Source organism: Suricata suricatta, chromosome 14, assembly GCF_006229205.1.
Source record: "Suricata suricatta isolate VVHF042 chromosome 14, meerkat_22Aug2017_6uvM2_HiC, whole genome shotgun sequence".
NCBI lineage: Eukaryota > Metazoa > Chordata > Mammalia > Carnivora > Herpestidae > Suricata > Suricata suricatta.
The window spans coordinates 31909964-31930396 of NC_043713.1; positions in this window are offsets into that span (position 1 = coordinate 31909964).

A 20433-nucleotide genomic window follows, 5' to 3' on the forward strand; every position below is an offset into this window, starting at 1 on the left:
AATGAGACTTTAATGATGTAGCACATTTCACCTCCCCCCATTGATACTCAGTTCTAACCATGCAAGATGCTGTATGTGAGTCATATTTCTCTAACATTTACTACCACCCCCATTAAGGTCAGATGGCCTGGATACTGGAAATAATTAAAGATGTATTTGGTTAAAATGTGCAAATATGTGGTATTAGTAAAAAGGTGCAAAAAAGCTTGTGTTTTTGCCATGTGCCTAGTTCATGTGAGGTACTAAAGAAATGCAAGGAGCCTGTAAGAGCAGTCCTGCTATCAAGTAGCATAAAGTTCCATTGGTCAATGAAGACAACAAGCAAAACATTAAATAGTCATATAATAGCATTAAAAATAGTTCAATATGGCAATACAGTTAATTGCACAATGCAACATATAAATGATTGGTAACAATGACATGACCATTGATTATTAAACCACAACAGAGGAAGAAAAAATGTCTCGAGGCTCTGGGAAGCTGAGAAAGCTTTGGTGGGAAGGAGGTGTGGCCACAAGGAATTGTATTTAAGCTGGATAGCTAAATTTATCTAGCATGGATAGAATATATCTTTTTTGTTGGCAGGCATATTGCGTTGCTAAGATAAGTGATTTGGCCTGGTTTTAGCCCTCAGCAGGCTTGTGATTTCTAAGAGCAATAAAGGGAAAAGAAAAATAAGAATTTTGAAATAATAGTATGCATGATAGTCTATATATTCCTAGAGTGAACTACTGTAAAAATTAATACCAAGGTACTTATTCTTTTTTTAATACACTCTTTCAATCCTATTCTTTTGTGAAAAAGTAACTACTCCTATCCTGATAAAATAAGAACAGCTCTGCAAAATGCTACAAAGTGCCATATTAGATCTATTACATGAATTTAAATGGAGGCTATTGTCAATGTTATCTGTCTTTCTTCTTTCACTGAATGAAACATGGACAAATTTAATCTATAAACTGCTTTGCAGAACATTCTGCAGTTCCTCCAGAATTTCATCATTAAGCATACATCTACAACTAGCATCGCGCCTTATAGAACTTCTTGTCTGGGATTAAAAGTTAACTAAAGAAAAGTGAAATATTGTTTAGTCTTCACAGGAATGTAGAATCAGAAGCTGAACAGCAATTTTTTTTCATGTTGGTCAAGTCCAGACCTTGACCAATGTGGAGAGATTACAGACAGACATATTTTAATATAACTTGAGAAAATTCTAACCATAGCTCTCCAACAGTAGAAATGCATCACAGGAGAGAATGACCATCCATCCAGCATGTTTTAGTAAGAAATCTGACATGGGTGAAAGCTTGTTTCTGAAGCAAGCTTTCAGACTTCTTTCAATGCTTCCAGTGCTTCCAGTAATTCAGAAATTCTATGATACAGCCATATCATTCTATGCAACAGGCGATGTGAAAATGAATGTCCTAACATGCAGTGACACTTGAGTATCATGGGGCCCGGTGGCTATGTGGGATGTGTTGTGATATCATGGTTAGACAGGTGGATGATGGATGGATGGATTGATAGATTTATAGATAGATACAAATAACACACATCATAAATATAGGTATGTTGCCCTTCTTCTAAATATACACTAACTTAATATTTTTTCCATTGAAAGTGATAGGGAAAATGTTGAATGCCAGGCTGCAGGTAGTGTGTTGTCTAAGTCAGCTAATGAGGAGGGACTAGAAGATCTGGGACCTGATCCTGCATATTTATTTCTCTCTTTTTCCTTCATTAACCGTACACAGCCTCAGTTCAAACTGTCCTTCTTATTTCCTTCATAATAAATAACTTAAAATAAACAAAATGTGGATAAATTTTGATGATTATGTCAAACATCCGGGAGGCAGTAACAACAATAACAACAAAAAACTAAGTGCATCTGACATAATGAGATTCTGGCTTACGAAATGTCAAATCTCCATTAGGTCTAATGTTACATGCCATACGTTTACAATGTTAGCTTTAAAACACAAGTAGTGCTTATTTGCTTTTTTGGTTGTGGCAGGGAAATGTTAAGGTGTTCTTTTTGTGGTGTCACTTTTTCAACGGGGTTTAAGAATTCAGCCTTTATAGTATTTGCTATAGTTTATGACAGTAACCAGTGATCTCTGAGCCAATGAGGCTACTGTGTAAGTCAGCTAATTCCAGCCTAACCTCTGACAGCTAATTGGTAAACAAAACAATGAGAAGATTTAAAATATTAAATTAAATCTCAAATTACCTTCAACCCATTAGCACATTGTATTGTTGAGCAGCGATTTCAGTAAATGAGAATTCTAAGTAGAATGAAACACAAAAGACCAAAATAAAAAAACTAATCATACAGATTATCCAACACAGGCACTTAAATTACCACTCCTGTTTTATAGTTATTATCATACCTCTATAATCCATGTCCCTTTACAAGGCTATGTGAGCTATAACACATGACAGGCAGTGCATTGCTCTGCTATTTATAAGGTGCCTTGGGTCATGTTATATGGCATAAGACTAAAGGCAGAATGACTTAAACCACCCAAGAAGTGCAATAATCCCTAACAAATGCACAGCCTGGAGTGTCTTATTGCTGTTATGAAATGAAATTCATACATTAAACTAAGAAAAATTGTCAGACCCAGAGCATTTACTGGGAATAATAAACATGTCTGTCTACCCATTGATGCATTTTCCCAGCCTATAGGAATCAAAAGTGATTGTCCCAGCTCCACAGATGATCTCACGTGTCCAAGATGCAAACTGCACAATCTTGTTGGTTTCAGACTTCCCCTACCATACAATAAAGGCCCACTAGACCAACACCTTTTTTTTTAAATGTTTTTTATTTATTTTTGAAAGAAAGAGAGAGACAGTGAGAGCAGGGGCAGATCAGAGAGAGAGGGAGACAGAATCTGAAGCAGGCTCCAGGCTCCAACCCACGAACAGTGAGATCATGACCTGAGCCAAAGTCGGACGCTTAACCGACAGAGCCACCCAGTGCCCCAGACCAACACCTTTTAAGCTGGTGGCGTTCTTTCCCTAACATTGTTCTGGTTTCTGCTAGGTTTGGACATCAGGTCCAAAAGGTAATAAAATGCAGTTTAAGGATACAATAAAAATAGACTTGAAAAAGAATGTAGTTCTATTGCTTGTTTGGATTATGGTAAACTGAGAGCAATCCAGTTCAAAGGAGACATTGGGTGGATACCACCTGCAGTTAGGAGAGCTGGGTTTATTTAATACTTTCATTAGTGTCCTGGAGGAGGGAATGAGCCACACACTAATGAAAACATGAAGCAACTAAATTGGAAGTTGTTGCAAGCACTGGGGAAGACAGAAAAATAATACAAATCCAATCAGAGAGGTTAGAAATGTAAGCAAAAATATAGCCAACTTAAATTCAGTTTGATATGTATAAACATATTCATCAGGGAAAAATAACATCCAACTCATGTCTTTGCTAAAGAAAAAAGCTGTTAGAAAAGTATCCAAATTCAGATATTCCCCATGTTGAATTTCACAAGTAGCATCAAACATCTAGTTTTACTGACTGTTCTGTTTCTTTTTGGGCATCTTAATGTTATAACCCAAGAGACTACAACTCCATTTCTTGTAATTGGTGATTTATTGGAGCCTTTACAAAATCTTCAGTGACAAATTTTATCCTGATGGTTAAGTCTCAATGACATGGCTGTATAAATATCATAGAGAAAAACAAACCCTCATTCCTGGACATTAATATGTACATGAAAAGAAAGACAGTATAAGGATTACATAATACCCAGACAGCTTCAGAAGACTCCAAAATAAAAATACATTATGTGTAAACTGAAAACATTTATTCACATGAGTTCACACAGCAAATAAAACACATTTTTTCCTTTTATATATGTATCATGTATGTGGTGTATATATACAAAGGAACTCACTTTAGGGGTCATTTGAAAAGCAAGGTTCCCCCCAAGCTAGTTTAATATTGTAGGTGATACATACACATGCACATATGCCTACCACTCCAACACAATGAGAGAAGTTTGTGGGGACTGTTCAGAACCAGTATTTTGTGTGCAGTGAGGAACACTCTTCCTCCTTAATCTAGGACAAAACTATTCTTACCCCACACAGAACACAGCATGAATGCCCACACAAAGAAATGTGTTTTACAATCACCAATGGGCACCAACAGGGCAAAAGACCCCGTTCTGAAGCATTCTTTTGAGTGTCAAGAGAGCTTAAGATACCACTGACTGAGAACACAACCTGGAACAAGTAATGGCTTATGAGAGAGAAGCATGGTTGTTTGCTTTGCTAACCCTGGGAGCCACTAATACAAATTCCTCATATAAGAAGGCAACTAGTCCCCGAGTGGACAGAACTGAAGCTGGAACTCTGGACCTCCTAGCTTCCTGTGTAGCTCCCTTTATTTTATTTTATTTTATTTTGTAGGTCCCTTTGTAAGGGTCTCATTTACATCCCTTTAGTTAGTGAACTCTCATTCAGTCCTGGGAACACTGCACAGACTGTTAGGACTATAGAGACAGGCCTCTGGAGCCAAGCTAGCATCTGTTGACCTCAGAGTTGTCTCCCAATCCACCTGATACCTTGCAATTTCAGAATTGTGTGTCACTCAAATATTAACCTTAGTCATTCAGCTCTTTGATACATTTTCCAGATAATGCAACTGGGAACATTGAGCCAATATTATATAGGCTATAAATTATATACCCCCAGATATCCGGGCTTAGATATCCTGGCTCTCCCCCTGTATGACCTCAGGCCAGTTACTTAAACTGTGTGCTTCAGTGTCTTTATCTGAAAGATGGTGACTGTTAGCCATTCATAGAGTCATTGGGCCTTCTAAATGGGGCTATGGAGTGCACATCTCCATGCAGCCTGTGAACAATTAGACCTGACCTAAGGTTGTAGCGCATTTTCTGGAGTTTGTTTTTTCAAAATCACCATTACATTCAGTAGACTGCTTCTATAATAGCTGTTTTTATCCTAGAAAATATTAATCTCATCACTAAATTAGGATTTGACAGCCTTGTAGTCTTTCTTGGAATATGGTTTTGGGAAAGAGAGAGAGGGAGAGAGGAGGACGAATTTATATTAAAACAATACAAACAGCTTCAAATTAAATCATGTATATATTTATTTGTAAAAAATTATTTGCCTGTTCCATCATCAGGAACTTCCTGCACTATCTTCTCCTTCACATTCTCCCGTTTACACTTTTACTCTAATATCTAAAAAGCAAAATTGTAGATTTCTTCCTACCTCCTCCCTCTCTTTCTTTTTCTTTACTTTGAGAAAAGTTTTCATTGTTTAGGATTTTAATTTTTTTTAATGTCTATTTACTTTTGAGCGAGAGAGAGACAGACAGCACAAGTTGGGGAGGGGAAGAGAGGGAGACACAGTCTGAAGCAGGCTCCACACCCAGCTGTCAGCACAGAGCCTGACACGGGGCTCAAACTCATGAGCCATGAGATCATGACCTGAGTCAGACATTTAACTGACCGAGCCACCCAGGCTCCCCTCATTGTTTAGGATTTTAGAGACATACATATCCTTCTGTCTCTCTCTAGACCTAAGGTCCTATCAAAATGTTTCCTTTCAAAAAACAGTTTGTTTCATAAAAATATCCTGATGATATCCAGTAAACTAAAATACTTTTCTTTATGTTTCATAAGTGTGATTATAAACTCTTCATGATTAGACTCAACCATTTTTTCATTTTGCTTCCCAAGTGATGAAAGTATGAAGGATACAATACCAATAAGAAAATAGAAGCTGAAAAACTTCAGTTACTTTCCCAGGGTCACAAAAGGTTGTGACAAACCCAGATTGAGTATTCAGTGTATTTCTTCTATTCAAACTTATTTCCCTGACATGTTTGGTCCTTGAAAATCAGATGCAATCTACACATACAACTGATCTACTCATTTAAATCAAATCAGCTAGAAGTTCTACTAATCAATTGTCTTCAGTAAAGTAAACAAGCCAAATCAGCATCCAAACATATTAATTGATTGAATCCGTGGATTCACAGAACAGTCTTGGCAGTTTCATCTAAAGGGTCAGATGAGGAGAGTGTGTGTTAATGGTTATTTACTGAAGAATACTCTTATTCGCCACCCCATAGACTTATATTTTTTAAGCCTGCGTCAGGCCGAGAAACAAATTGTTGGACGTTCATAGAAATGTTGCAAAATGAAGAAATTTGTCACCAAACAAGAAACACATAATCAGACTGGCTGAATGTGCCCTAATTAGATCTCAGCCCTGGGTTGACACTGACACATGTGTTAAAACCACGTTTTCAGGGAGCTGAAGTCTCATTATATGGGTGGTCGGGCTATTGCTATTCTGCTATGATAACATTTACCAGATTTTTCTGAAATGTACTTCGTGTTTCTTTTCTTTAACTTCAGCCTTAGATAGAATTATAAGTAATTCATAGAATGGTTTAACATCCAAAACTTCCAAATGCATTGCAATGATGCCGTGTGGTTTTAATGTTTAAAAAACAACCACCTAAACCAACTAATAATAAGAAGAAGAATATTGGGATTCTAAAATTAAAAGGTTCACATTAAATTGCCTCGTTTGGTTTCTGACTAAGCAGTTGATTGTTTTGATTATTTTTGATCTCCAAATATTTAAAACTAAGTCTCAATGTTTAGTTAGGTGTCATGAGTTTCACTGCAGTCCTCAGGGATAGAGAAGCCTTTTTGGGTACAAAGAGAATAGATATCCCAAGTCTCCAGCCAAATGGCCTCCACACCTGTAGGACAAACTCCAGTTTTCTTAGGACAAGAGGCATTCAAGACCAAGAGACAGTTGGACAATTCTGCAGGATCAGGGGATCTAGAATCCACACATGATAAAGTGAGATGGAAGATGAGGGTCAGAGCACTCTGCAGAAAACTGGGGAAGGAGCCCAGGAGAAGAAGGGAGGAACAAACGGACATGAAGTATCAAGCCCTGGATCAGTGCACTTTGAGCTTTAAGTTTGTGTTGAACTCTGGCTGAGCGTGCACCCCTGTGGAAACCTGCATCCTAAGGTACACACCTGACTGACCAGGACTCACACACTGGCAGGGATGGATGATTTGTTGAATAGTGCGAATTCCTCCCTTACTCTTTGTTTCCAGTAAAGAAGGACATAGTCCCAATAGAGTCTTAGATTCACCTTCATTGTTGTAAAAGTTGGGTTAGTCCTATGCTATTATTTCATATTAACCATGAAATATCGTTATTTCAAGGCAAATTTGCCTTTTAGTAAACCCAAAGTTTCACTTATTTGTCAATTTAAAGACCAAAGGTGGTGGGTATACATACTCAAAGGTGCAAACTGTGTGTATTTTTATAGTTTTTCAATGAAGTTGAGTCAATTAATAGAGGTTATTGAGGGGTATGTTTATATTGAGGAAAAACTAATGGTCCCAGAAGACCTAGATCAACACTAGAGAAAATAAAAAGGAAATGTTAGAGAAAAAATGCTTAAAAGACATATATTATATTTGAAAGCATAATTGCATTCCCTTAGTCAATATTGTGAATTACATATTATATTTTTGTACTCTATGGATGTGCATCACCTTTCAAAAGATACATATTTGTCCTCCAGGTATATTGTCTCACATATTATACTGACTTTTTTCCTCTGCAAGTCAGAAAAGGGGAGGTGATGCTGTAAAATAGGTCATAAAATCCAGATTAAGGCTTGCAATGTGAAGTCCTGAGTCACCTTCAAAATGGAATTTCCTGAATTCTACATCCACCTAAGAAATGGCTTCAAAGTATTAATTAAGAGATTCCTAAATTTCCTATATCAATTACTACTTCACGGAGAGAGAAAAGCAATAGCTACCCGGGACTGCTACCAAACCTCTTAAACCCACCAGGCTTACAGGTTCCAGAGAGCTGTCTGAACGGAGCAAACCACCTTCTAAACGAAGGTGGCACTTGGTCAAATGAATAAATGAGCAAAGGAAAACCGACAGCTTTACTCTATGTCATATTAAGAATCCTGCCGCAAATTACTCAGTTTATCTAAGGATTGAGTTAATAATCATGAATACATCGGGACTCTATGTCTCCAGTTCCATCAGAGTCACTTCAAAGAGGCAGAAAAATATTTACACTACAGTTTAAAGGACCCCTTTAAACAGGCTGTTCACCCCTGAGGGATGTGATTTTGATTTGCAAGACCATTGTTCATCTTATTTGGTTAACTACCTCTTTGGAAGAGTGATATTAAATAGAGAACATTCAGCAAGTGTAGCGAGCAGGAAAGACTCTCAGATGGTCCAGCTCACAGATGTTTTTAACTTCTGCAGGTGCTTGTGCGAAACAACTAAGTATGAATTGTCTTATATTTTCAACATCTTAAAATCTTAGCAGACACAAATATGTATCACTAAAGGTTTCTTAAGTATTGTAGTACACATTTTCTCCTGATATCAATTGATACCCCCTCTTATTTTTTGGTTCTTGAAGTGGTGCTTAGGTAATTGCTACTTGAAAACTGGCAATCAACCAAAACATTCATTTCAACCACTACCTATCCTGGGTTGGCTGATTTGCCAGCACTGTGCAAAGTGTCAGTTCTGTATCTTTGGGCAAGTACCTTACATTCCTTTCAGAGTTCCCAGGTCCTCACTGATAAAATGAAATTTGCCCTTTAATGACTTTCAAACTCTGCCCCTCAGGGTTCTGGGGATTCTCTAGAGAAATGGGTAAACAAGATAAACAGAAGGGGTTGGTATGGACAGTTTATCTAGCTCTAGCCTGTTCTAATTGTTTGCCTCTATGTTCAAACCAAAAAGCTGCAGTTTCAAATACTGAGAAACTACTCAAATGATCTTTAAAGTTCTTCCAAGCTGGCTTTATTGGATTCTAGGAACAGAGGATTTGTGCACTCTGCTGTAAGAAAGTTCTCAGATGCAGTTGATTAAACAACAACTGCAACAACTAAAATAAACACATCTTTTAAGCATAAGAGCTCTAAGGAGATCAAATGACAGCAGTCCTGAGACCTCAGAGACAGAACAAGAAGAGAAGACTTCAGTAAGAATGGCCAGGAAGGGCTAGCCCGGGAAAGGAGGGATGAGACTGTGTGGAGAGACACAGGCAAGACAGGAAAGACAATGGAGAATGTTGGAAGAGGAATGGAAATGGCCTTTTTGGAGGCCGTCTAGACTACCTGGAAATATAAATGGGAAGAAATGTTGCCCAGCAATTTCCCTGCCAAACACTAGTGAGTGTTGAAAAAATAAGACTCCTCAGCCTCTTGAGAAGAATCTTGAGGAAATTAGTCTGGCTGAGTTTATTAGACAGGGCAATGACTAGATGGAGGAAAATCATCTGGAGGAACATGTGGCATTCTGGCTCAAGTTTGGTGTGTGAAATACAGGAAAAGTAATAAACCGTTGTTTCATTGAGATCATTTTTACTCAAACTCACAGTATTATCATCTAAGCTTCTTTGACTTCACATTTACTATTGAGCAAGTCTTTTTTCTACCCTCCTACTCAAAGCTATAGATTACATATTATGGAGTGTAACAATACTATACAGGTTCTTATGAATCTAGTGACCAGTGGGTAACAAATCTAGTTTAAGACCCAACATTTGCATCATGCCCTCATTTTCATTTTACTGTCATAGGTAAATCATATATTAGTGTGTTCCCATTTCCTGATATGTAAATAAATTATACAGTCTGACCCAGACCCTCATGAGTGGATTAGGTGAGCAATGTAAGGAAAAACTTTGTAGAATGTTGTGGCTGATACACTACTCACCCAAATGGTAAGTATGACTTAGCTAGGTAGTAATAATTACCTAGAACATTACTAGAGAAAATGAAATTTAGCTTGTTTTTTGTTTGTTTTTGGTTTTGTTTTGTTTTACCTTAGATCAAAGAGCAATGTGTCAAACTTTCAAAGTGGAAGGGTTCAATACAGAATCTGGTGGTCGTGGTTTGGTATGAGGGAAAGTCATCTGTAATAGCTGAAAATTTTTAAGTGTGCTCATCTATGAATTACTTTTAGTGTTGGCAACACTTCTCTAAGGTAAATAAGAGAGCACAGTCAGATGAAGGAACTTGGTTTTGTAGAGGTGAAGCAATTTGTTAAAGGTGGAAATTAATTAGTAATGAGGAAAGTTTAAACCAGTGATCTTATCTGGTCTCTGAAAGTGAAGATAATGAGAGAAATCTTATAACACTGTTAGTAATACTATGTAATAATACAGACATTAAACGAGTAATTACTAAATAATAGGGAGTGGTAAGCTTCACATTGACATAAGTTACTCTTATTTTCATCATGGTAGATTGGAAGAATCAAATGTTTAAATAGGTCTAGTTTGCTCAAGTTTAGCCCCAACTCGTGGAACCAGGTTTTTGCCCTAAGGTTTTCTGACTCCAGAATCTATATTCTTAACCACTTGAAAAAGTACAAAGCTCTGCCCAAAATACAGTGTTAGAAAGGGATTGCACAGATGAGGTTCAAGTCATGTCTTGGGAGAATGGATCCGTGTGTGATTGTGCATGTGCATGTGCACACGCACACACATGCATGCATACGTATGTGTGATGAATTGAGGAGTAAGTAACTTCTGCATGCTCTTGACACTGCCAGCCAGATAGGATAATTAGAAGCTTCAGCAGATTTCAGTGCTTTGGATTGAGAGTTGATAAGAAAAGGCATTCTTTTTTTCAAAACTCCTCTAGTCCTAGAGGGAAATGTAAGCGCAGAAAGGGAAAGCAGACAGACAAGCATACCACAGAGTGAAGGTTTAGACAATACATAAACTCAAATCCATAGTCCAGGTTACAGGAAGATAGGAGAAAGGTCAGCTTGAAATGCTGTGAGTCAGACTCAGGGACCCCGATGGTTCCCTGAACACGAGGACTTTTGACACAAAGCCTGCAGTGACAACATTCTGAGACTGGCTGGTCTACTGGTCCTATTTATTCCCATGGTTACAACTTGAATAGCTGTGTTACATGACCCCACCAGTTGGCCATTGTTCAGTGTTCCATATCTCAACAGCCAACTAGACTTGGGCTAATCTTTAGAATAGTGAAAGGTCAGCATAAGGACAGACAATACGTACGTGGGACTATTGGTACTCAGGAGACCAGCATTAATTTTGAGGATTACATGCACTTTACACAATCAGAATTCTTTTGATTCTACTTTACCCAGCAACTCAGCTGAGACCCTCAAGGAATCCATTTCTAGGCTTTATCTGGATCATGATGTGAGTCAGTCCTATTGAGGCAAGACATTGATCCAGTGTCAGACCTGTGCTTTACTCCTCCTACCCTCTAGCCCTACTGGAAATTAGACTTAATTTATCCATCTAAATCTAAGACAGAGACTCCAAGGAAATGTATATTCCCCCTCTTTTTTCCCCCTTTCCAAGTGTCTAACACTAACAATGGCCTTGAATCTGTCTGCCCTTTTTTGTCCTCAACATAGACATTTTCTCTTGGCTCATTTGCCTAAAACTGAACTTTTGTTATCTTGGAATTCCAGTTATTTTGTCAGATTTCCTAGCACCATGTTATGATAAGAATTGTTTTATGAAATCAAATTTTTAGGTAAGTGTCCAACTTTACTCTTCTTGGGCCTTTTCCCCTCTGTTAATGAAGAATAGGTTCTGCCCACCAGTTCCAGGATAGGATCTACTGCCCTGATTTACAGTACTGAACACCATCTATCTTATTTGAGCCCCAACCCTAACTCTGATGCTTCTCTGATTCACGACAAGCTCTTGCAATGAGCCAGTCCTCAAAATAACTCCAGTAATGCTCACCCTTTCCTCCAACAACTGTGACTGAGGTTAAAACAAAGAAAAAAGAAAGAAAGAAAGAAAGAAAGAAAGAAAGAAAGAAAGAAAGAAAGAAAGAAAGAAAGAAAGAGAGAAAGAGAGAGAGGAAGAGAGAGAGGAAGAGAGAGAGAGAAAGAAGGAAAGAGAAAGAAAGGGAGAAAGAAAGAAAAAGAAAGGAAGAAAAGCTCTGGTGACTGAGACATAGTAAGTTGTGTTCTATTGAACATACTGTTGTGAGGGTTACACGCAGTTAACAATTTGTGCCTGTCTTTGGAGAGCAAACAGTCTAACTGAGAGGATGAGCTAAATCTCAAATGATAGAACCCTGTATACTGACTTGCCGGAGTCCAAATCATACTGTAAGTTGGTGAAACAGGAAAAGCATGAAGGGTTTGTAAAAACTGTCTTAGTGTTGATGACTCCATTCTTGAAAGCCAGACTGTTAAATGTTACACCAATAAGATTGATTCTGTTTTATAGATGAGGAAGCAGGCTTAACTGTTTTCCCAAGACCAAACAGCCAATGTGACTTAATAATCATAAAGTTTTGCATTTACTGTAAGTTTATGCCCAATCTAGTCACCCCATATCGTGAAAAAAATAAAACAGACCAAAAAATCTCAGTGCTAGAACTTAGAGAAGGATGCAATATGAATTGTTTGAAAGCGTGAACAAAAGGAATATGATTTGAACCCATATGGCTTTGTCAATGTTAATCAATCATTTGTGCCAGTAAATTCTCATTCAAATGGAAGAACTCAGCATGAGGTTTATTGAAAATAAATCTGTCATTTCTACTAATTCCATCAAGAGTCTAATGGTGAGTACTACCGGGCTACTATTGTAAGAATCCAGAAGCTCATGGGCACTGGTTCTGGACAAAATGTGGCCCTGGGAGACTAGGAAAGAAAGCCAGACCCATTTGGTGCAGAATCAGTTAGTCCCTACCCTGACCACTTTCTCTTCGACAAATGGCCTTTTTCCTTTTTTCCAGCTGTTATCTGTTTTTCAGCTTGCAGTTTCTCTAATGAGGTATTTGGTACTTAATCTTACAGAATAATGAATGAGTTCATCTCTCTGTAAAGGTGGTTCCTGTCCTGGGAGCATTGTGATGGCTCATCAGGATGCCAGGCTATTGTTTGTCAGGATTCTATGAAGCTGGCTTCCATGAATGTGTCTGACATTGAGATTACATTGCTTCACAGAGATGGGGCATCCTGGGAAGGGCAAGGCTGCAAAGACAAGCACTTCTTCTCAATGAATATAATGCCTTAGAATCACGTGTTAAACTCTCAGGAGGAGTGAAACGACATGACATAGACCATTCTACAAATTAGACATGTCATTTAGATAAAATAGTTTTTCAAGTTCTTAAAATACCTACTTATGTACATATACACACTACTCTAAGGCTGCATATTATAAACACTAGCCACAGCAGCTATTTAAATATAAATAAATCAAAACCAAATAAAATTATGAATTTAGTTCCTCAGTTGAACCAGGCACATATCATGTGCACATTAATAATCATGTGTAACTAATTTCTTACTAGTGTTGGACACCACAGTTGAAGAACAGCTCCATTGTTTTACCAAATTGTCCTAGACAGCATTTTATAGAAGAATAAACAAATGAATTTAGTATTCGTAATGATTACCCTAGCAATTACTTCAAACACATACCAATATAAAAAAAGCAATTGGCACATGTTCTGTCTAAATGAGGGAAAGAAATCTAGGATTATTCACCAAACATAGACTGTTTAAAAACCATAAATTTACCTATTTAGGACCACAGAATAAATACTTAATACAATTCCCCAGACTAAACAAATCACTTCACACAACGAGGATAAAGGCTTCCTATTCCTCACCTCCACCCACAGAGCAAAACTCAGTAAATCCTGTTGGGTGGTGTGTCTCATGCTATGATCCCAGTTCACCTGCATCACAATAACCTGCCCAGAGTTTAATAATAAACTTAGAGTTTTGGAATATGCATTTAATAAGCTCTCCAAGGTAATCTTTCTTACATTATAATTTGAGAATATCTGCCATAGAGTCTGAGAGAAATGACCTCTGGGTCTCTTTTACTTTTCAAGAGAAGACTGAGTCAGACTTTCTGGATTCAATCTTGACTCAGCCAACTGTATTTCCTTGGGCAGGTTGCTTTCCCGAAATTTTCCAGTGAAATTCTCTTCTAATATCACTGGGCAGGTTTGGCTGTGTCATATGCCCTTGAGTGAACTCAAAGCAGGTAAGCAGAATAAATGGACATGATTTCTTAGACTAATTAGCTTTCATCCCAGGACAGGAGAAAGTGCCAGGCAGTACGTGGTGATTCAATAGGAAACAAGGTTCAAGATCTTTACCAAGGAAGAAGATGGGTAGGATGGCTTTTGGGAGGAAACCCACAGTGCTTGGCACAAAATTGTTTTCTCTGATGCTCATGTATTCCTTATTATTGCTACCCCTAGGTGATAGATGTTTAAGTACTGTTTCAAGTCTGCATAGCTTTTTGGTTAGAGATTTATAATTAAAGGCACTGTTAAGGGTACCTTTTTCCTGCAGTTATACACTGATGATTTCCACTGGCTTTCTTTTCTCCTTCTGTCATATTTTCTTTTTTCTATGTCCTTTGTCTGTTCCTTCCGTATTTTATTTCAGGACATCCCCTCTACATGTCTCCAACCACTCCCACCCCAGCCCTGTGTACCTCCTTGCTACCAGTCTCAAAAATATACCATAAATTCCTTTCCTCCCCTTTCCTTTAGTAACAAATATTGTGGTATTTTGAATTTACCAACTTGATCTCAATCATTAGCCATATAAAAAGGTAATCCTATATTCCATTTAGGAGTGTGTGCTTGTATTATATATTCATTTTCTACCAACACGATAAAATGGGCAAAAGACCCAAGGCTTTTTTCTTACTCAGGCTGAGAAGTGATATTACTGTAAATAGAAGAAAATCTGACATTTCTTTATCATCAGTGGAGAAACCAGATTGCAGACTTTTGAAGATGTGGTAGGAGCACCAAACATAAAAACACATTTTCACAGAAGGAAAGGAAGCCAATACTCTAAGAGTTAGAAACCTCCAGTCTTTTTACAGTTTTTGCAACTGTCTGGCTGCATTTCAAAACCTCATATTTATGACCTTGCCTTCAACTTTCCAGTTGTCACAGGCAATGGCCTAAAGGAATGGTGATAGTTTCAGATAGCGAATAGGAGTGAGGGGATGGTCACTTAAGGGATGGGATCCTGTTATCATCACCATACATATTATTCATTAATTATTAAGGAATGTGGGTAAGGAAATTAAGGGAATATAATGATAATGTTCAAATAGTCTGGGCCTTTCCAAAGTGACTTTCCAAAATGAGAATGCACTTGTTTGGGTCACACTCTTTATGGCAAGGATGCTTTCTTATTTCTGTATGTTTGTTTTTGTTTGTTTCATATTATTTATAGGAGAAAATTTTATCTTTGATCACTTAATTCTGGTAATAGAGGTCATATTTATCTTCAAAGTGGCAAACTGTCCAGCAGAAGTAGCACTGACTGAGTGCATAGCATTTTAGGTAGTCTACAATAAGAGTGACAAACACGCCAGTTGAAGCATGTCATCTGTAATTTCTTAGCTTTTATTTCTCTAATTGTAAGGTACAGATCATACCAAAGCTCATTATATATCCAAGCTCACTCCCAACAACAGGGAAGATTAACTGAGATAATTAGAGTATTGTATAATGAGATGGAAATTATAGTTTGGATCTCCATGTGGGTCAACTGATATAAAAAGTTGCAAACAGCACTGTAGCAACAATGCCAATGAATGTCTTGATCTCCAAATTTAGTCTTATATTCTGTTCAGGCATCTCATAGATGTTCATTGTTACATGGAATACAATTGGTAGTATGACTACTCTGCAGAATTACCATTCTGCCAGGGGAAAATGAGTTAAAATGCAGGTGTTCCTGTCTGTACAAAGAGCTGCTTATGGGAAATGTAAAGACACTGGCATTTTCCTTGAAACCATGGAAAAATGACAGTGGAGCTTGATAGGAAGTCTTGAAAACAGGATAGAAGATATAAAAAAGGGTGGCCAATTTGAGTAACCAACTGTGCATCATAGGAAAATATGAGATATAGATGAGAGTGAATAAAGTGAATCTAGCAGAAAGAAAGTTGTAGTCTATGTGATGAGAATGGCCAAAGGACAGAAGCATGACATGAACGAAAGCCATAGGAATAGAAGGTACAACAAAAAAGCAAATTTTGTAGATATTTTTGTTTGCTTATAGCAGAGTAATCTCAGAAATACATTATGGGGCCCAAATTTTATCCACTGAAATACCCTGAATGCAAAAAGAAATTGGATTTTTTCTGGAAATTGTTAGAGATATTTGAGATTTGCTCAGTAAAATTATATCTTTGCTTTTATATTATTCTGATGAAGTAATTTTATACTAAATTGAAGAGTTACTATGAAAAATAATGGACTCATTAATCTCCTTTAATTATTACAACAATTTTGAAAATAGAGACAGTGGAAAAGAAACGATGACCTACCTTCCCTAACATATATTACTACCATATTTCAATACCTTGTGGACTCTATAGACCAAGAGTTAGTAAACTGTATCACTAGCAGCCACATGCAGCTGCTGCAGTTTTTGTAAATAAAGTTTAACTCAAACACAGTCATATCTATTTATTTACATATTTTCAAAGGCTAGTTTTGTGCTATAACCACAGAATTCAGTCAAGAATTGAGACAGGACATGTGATCTGCAAAGCCTAAAATAGTTACTCTCTGATGTAGATGTCAGGACATACCACTACTATTGAGAAAGAAAATTGGACAACTAATCATGAATTAATCAATTTTAAGATAGATAAAAGCAGAAAAGGACTTTGTAGGGTATGATTGCTCTTTCTTTTATTTTAAATCTCTTTTTTTTCTTTTTTTTATTAAAGCCTCTACTCCTAACTATCATCATATCCCTTACATCAAAAAGGAGTAAAAATAGCACAGGTAGAGAATAGAAGACAGTCTTGACAATGACTTGGTCAAATAAGAAAATGTTTGGACACAATTCAAGTGTGAATTATCTTATACTGATAAAATTTACCTTGCCAAATAATGCAGACTTTACTATACATTTCTAAATCTGGTTACATTTCTATGAATTTTAAATGTCTTCAGTAATTTAATTTTTCTCCTGACATCTACCAATGCAACTCAGCTGATAATTTTATGTTCCATATGTGGATCAGGTTCTATACCTTGGGGTGAGGCAATCTTTCAAAATGAGTCTCCAGCCAACCACTTCTTGTTTGGCTCTCAGAAATCTTAGGTTCTCTAGGGGGTAAATTAATATGTAATTGTATAATTAGGCTATTGCTGCTCCTGTTTCTCCCACAATATTGTCTGGCTGTGCCACAGGACAAGGTCACTGAACAGCATTAGACTAAAAATGGAAATAGGCTGATTGGAGAATCTGACAAGAATGACCGACCTGCTGTGGACTGTTTTGTGTGGGCACAAGGCCTCATGAGATCACCTCCTAAATTAAATTCCCCTATAGTTGTACTCAACCATTTCCGCATGTGTTTTATCCTCCTCTTTCTCAATTTTATGCAGAATAGGAAGCCACCCAGGTCATTTGATTTGAAAGATAAAAGAAAGCTGTCTAGCCCAGAAGAAAATGCATCTCATAGTTTGCTCCAGAAATAAATCTCCACGACTAGTGAATTGGCTCCTTGGCATAAGAAGCTAGTGCAGGAGTGGGGACATCTGGAATTCAGTGAAAGCTGATCATGCTCTGGATGCCCCATTATCTACAATCTTCCATTAAATCTTTTTCCTGAGTCATAGTGTCCCTTTCTTTCCTGAGTCATAGTGTCCCCTAATATAAAACTGAAATAGGTATAATTATCCTGAAGAATGTTTTAAGGATTTAAGTACATAATGTATGTGAATGGTTCATTATAAATTATGAAATTATAATTAAGGTGTTGTTTCTCTAAGTGTTCGATTTCAAATCCCAGCTGCCTCATGGAGGCAGGCATTGTTCTCAGGCTGGTGGTATAATTTTATTAGATCACGTATTTCTTGACAATTTAAGGCAGGCCAGTGAGCAATGGTCCTCAAAAGGTAGAAAAGGGAGTAAAGAGACAGAATGGTGGGGAGAGAGAAGGTTTGCACATGGGAATATATTTTAAGAAGTAATATCTATGTATTTTGAGGTAAAGCATAAAAAAAGAGGTAAGTAGCAGGAAAAGAATAGAGTCCTAGAATGGTAAGCCCACAGCTACTGTATACAAACTTTATCTAGTTCAAAATTTTATCAAAGGGAAGTCCTAATTCTAACTACTGCTTTTGTTGTACCCAAGCAAAGGAGATTGAATCTAATTTTTCACAAATTTTTAACCAAATGGGAAGATTTCATTAAAAAATTAATTTCCTAGGGAATGAATGAGCCCCAGGAATATAACTCTGCCCTTGCATGAATCATAAAGAAAAAAGAATAGAAGGGCAGACTTGCCAAATGCTTATAAATCAAATGTGCCCCCAAATAAGCTGCATCCCGAATAAAGACATGCAAATAGCCTGGGAAAGAGGCATGCAAATCATCCTGCATGTAAATCACAGTAAGTGGGTGCTAATAAATTTTAGCTTGACTGAAATGGCAAAATTTCAGAGGAATTAGTAGAAGGTGGGAATATTTAGAAAGCAGATGGAATACTGTTAATCATTTGATGAAGTACAACTGGACCCTATAAATTATTTTAACACATTTTCTGTCATTTCCAGCATTATTCGGGAATCATTCCCAAAACTAGGTCCATTTTCTAGGTCTAAATTAAACTTTATTTTACATGAATTCCCTCTACATTAGAAAAATGTTTACTCTTTCTATGGACTCTCCAGTCTAGGATTAAGTCCATTGCCCTGCAGGGGCTTGTATTGAGAATTGCCTGCCTGTTTTTTCTCTAATCTTACTGATTCTCAAGGCTGCCATTCCCAGCATGGAAAACATTCCATCCCTCCACACCTCCCTCATCATGGATTTATTATTAATTAAATAATTCGATGATCTAACTCAGGGATATCTTTAAGGGTATTATAAAAGAGAAAACTGTCGTTTGGTTAAGTGTTGTTTTCATCACTTTAGTCACATTTATGTTCTTGGTGCCTATCTAAATGACTGCTGATATCTTTATTCTTTTAAGGTCCTAGGGAATAATAATATGTGACATGCTCCTTGGTATTTGACATGAAGAGCTGTGGAAAAGAGAGTGTATTCCAAAAGATTTTAATGGTGATTGATTTATATTAGCTTTGAGTCACACTTGAGTTTGTTTTTTAAACTTGCTGCTCATAGTTGGAACACATTTCTGGTAGTTGAATGGTTACCTGAGGGAAAAGGTGGCTTTGCAACCATCTTTGATCACCAGAGCCATCCACTAAGTACTACAAATGAGTTTTATTGGCTCAGGCCCAGACAGATTGAACTGCTCAATCTGCTATTAAACTGGAGCTGGAAGCACTGATTTGAAAAATAGAGAACTTGCTTTGTCAAGTGGTTTTAAAAATTTTGAGGCACATATAGTCATCCCCTCCTCACAGGGTTGTACAGGGTTCATCATATCCCCACAAAAGATTTTGTAAATGCTTATCTGTTTGCATATGCAACTCACTTTACTCTTATAGAGGATGAGAGCATCTGAGATGTGTTTTGCTCCTACTGTGGAAAAGTCTCTCTTTGGAGACAGTCAAGTAGATTAGGCAAGCTTGATATGGAATTTCCTTTGTAGTCTCCATGAAGTCCTGTGTGTACTGTAAAAATACGTTGGGTATACCAGTGAGGTCTGCTCCCTCCAGCCACTGAGGCAAAGGGTTCCAGTACAAACTGATTCCAATTCCAAGTGACCAAAATCTACCCTTTTCAAATAATACACACTTAGATGAATAATGGCTCTTCCAATGCTCTGCAGTCATACACATACATGTGCACACATGAAATCAAATCCCATCCCATGTGCTAAATGCCTATGCCTCTACATAGAAGAATCAATAACATCTGGAAAATCTCTGGGCTTTGTCTAGGTCTGGGGGGCTGGATTTGAGTAGATAGATAAAAAGAGAGAACAAAGACCCTCATGCATGATGGAGCAAAATGCTATGGCAAGAATATACAGAGTAAAGAGAATAATGAAATGAAATAAGTGTGTGGGCAACTGAGCAATGGCAAAGGTGTTTGAAGAAACAGGGAGGAATCTGCTATGAGGCTCCAAAGGGTCATTTCCTCTTGAGTAATTGGAAGCCATAGTTCTTTAGGGTAAAGTCAGACTAAGATATGTTGTTTCTGTGAACAGGTGTTAGTAGGATATGGACAAATATAGAAATTTGATGAGATGAAAAAACTCTTAGACTTGAGAGCATATCTCCTGCTGCTGAAGACTTACTCATGTGAGTCATAGCCCTCCTGATCTGTCTTGAGACTTTTCCCAGTCTCTCTGCAAAGTGTATCCTTATTTGCCTTATGTCAGGGCTTCCCTTGAGTTTCTTATTTATTATTTTTGTAA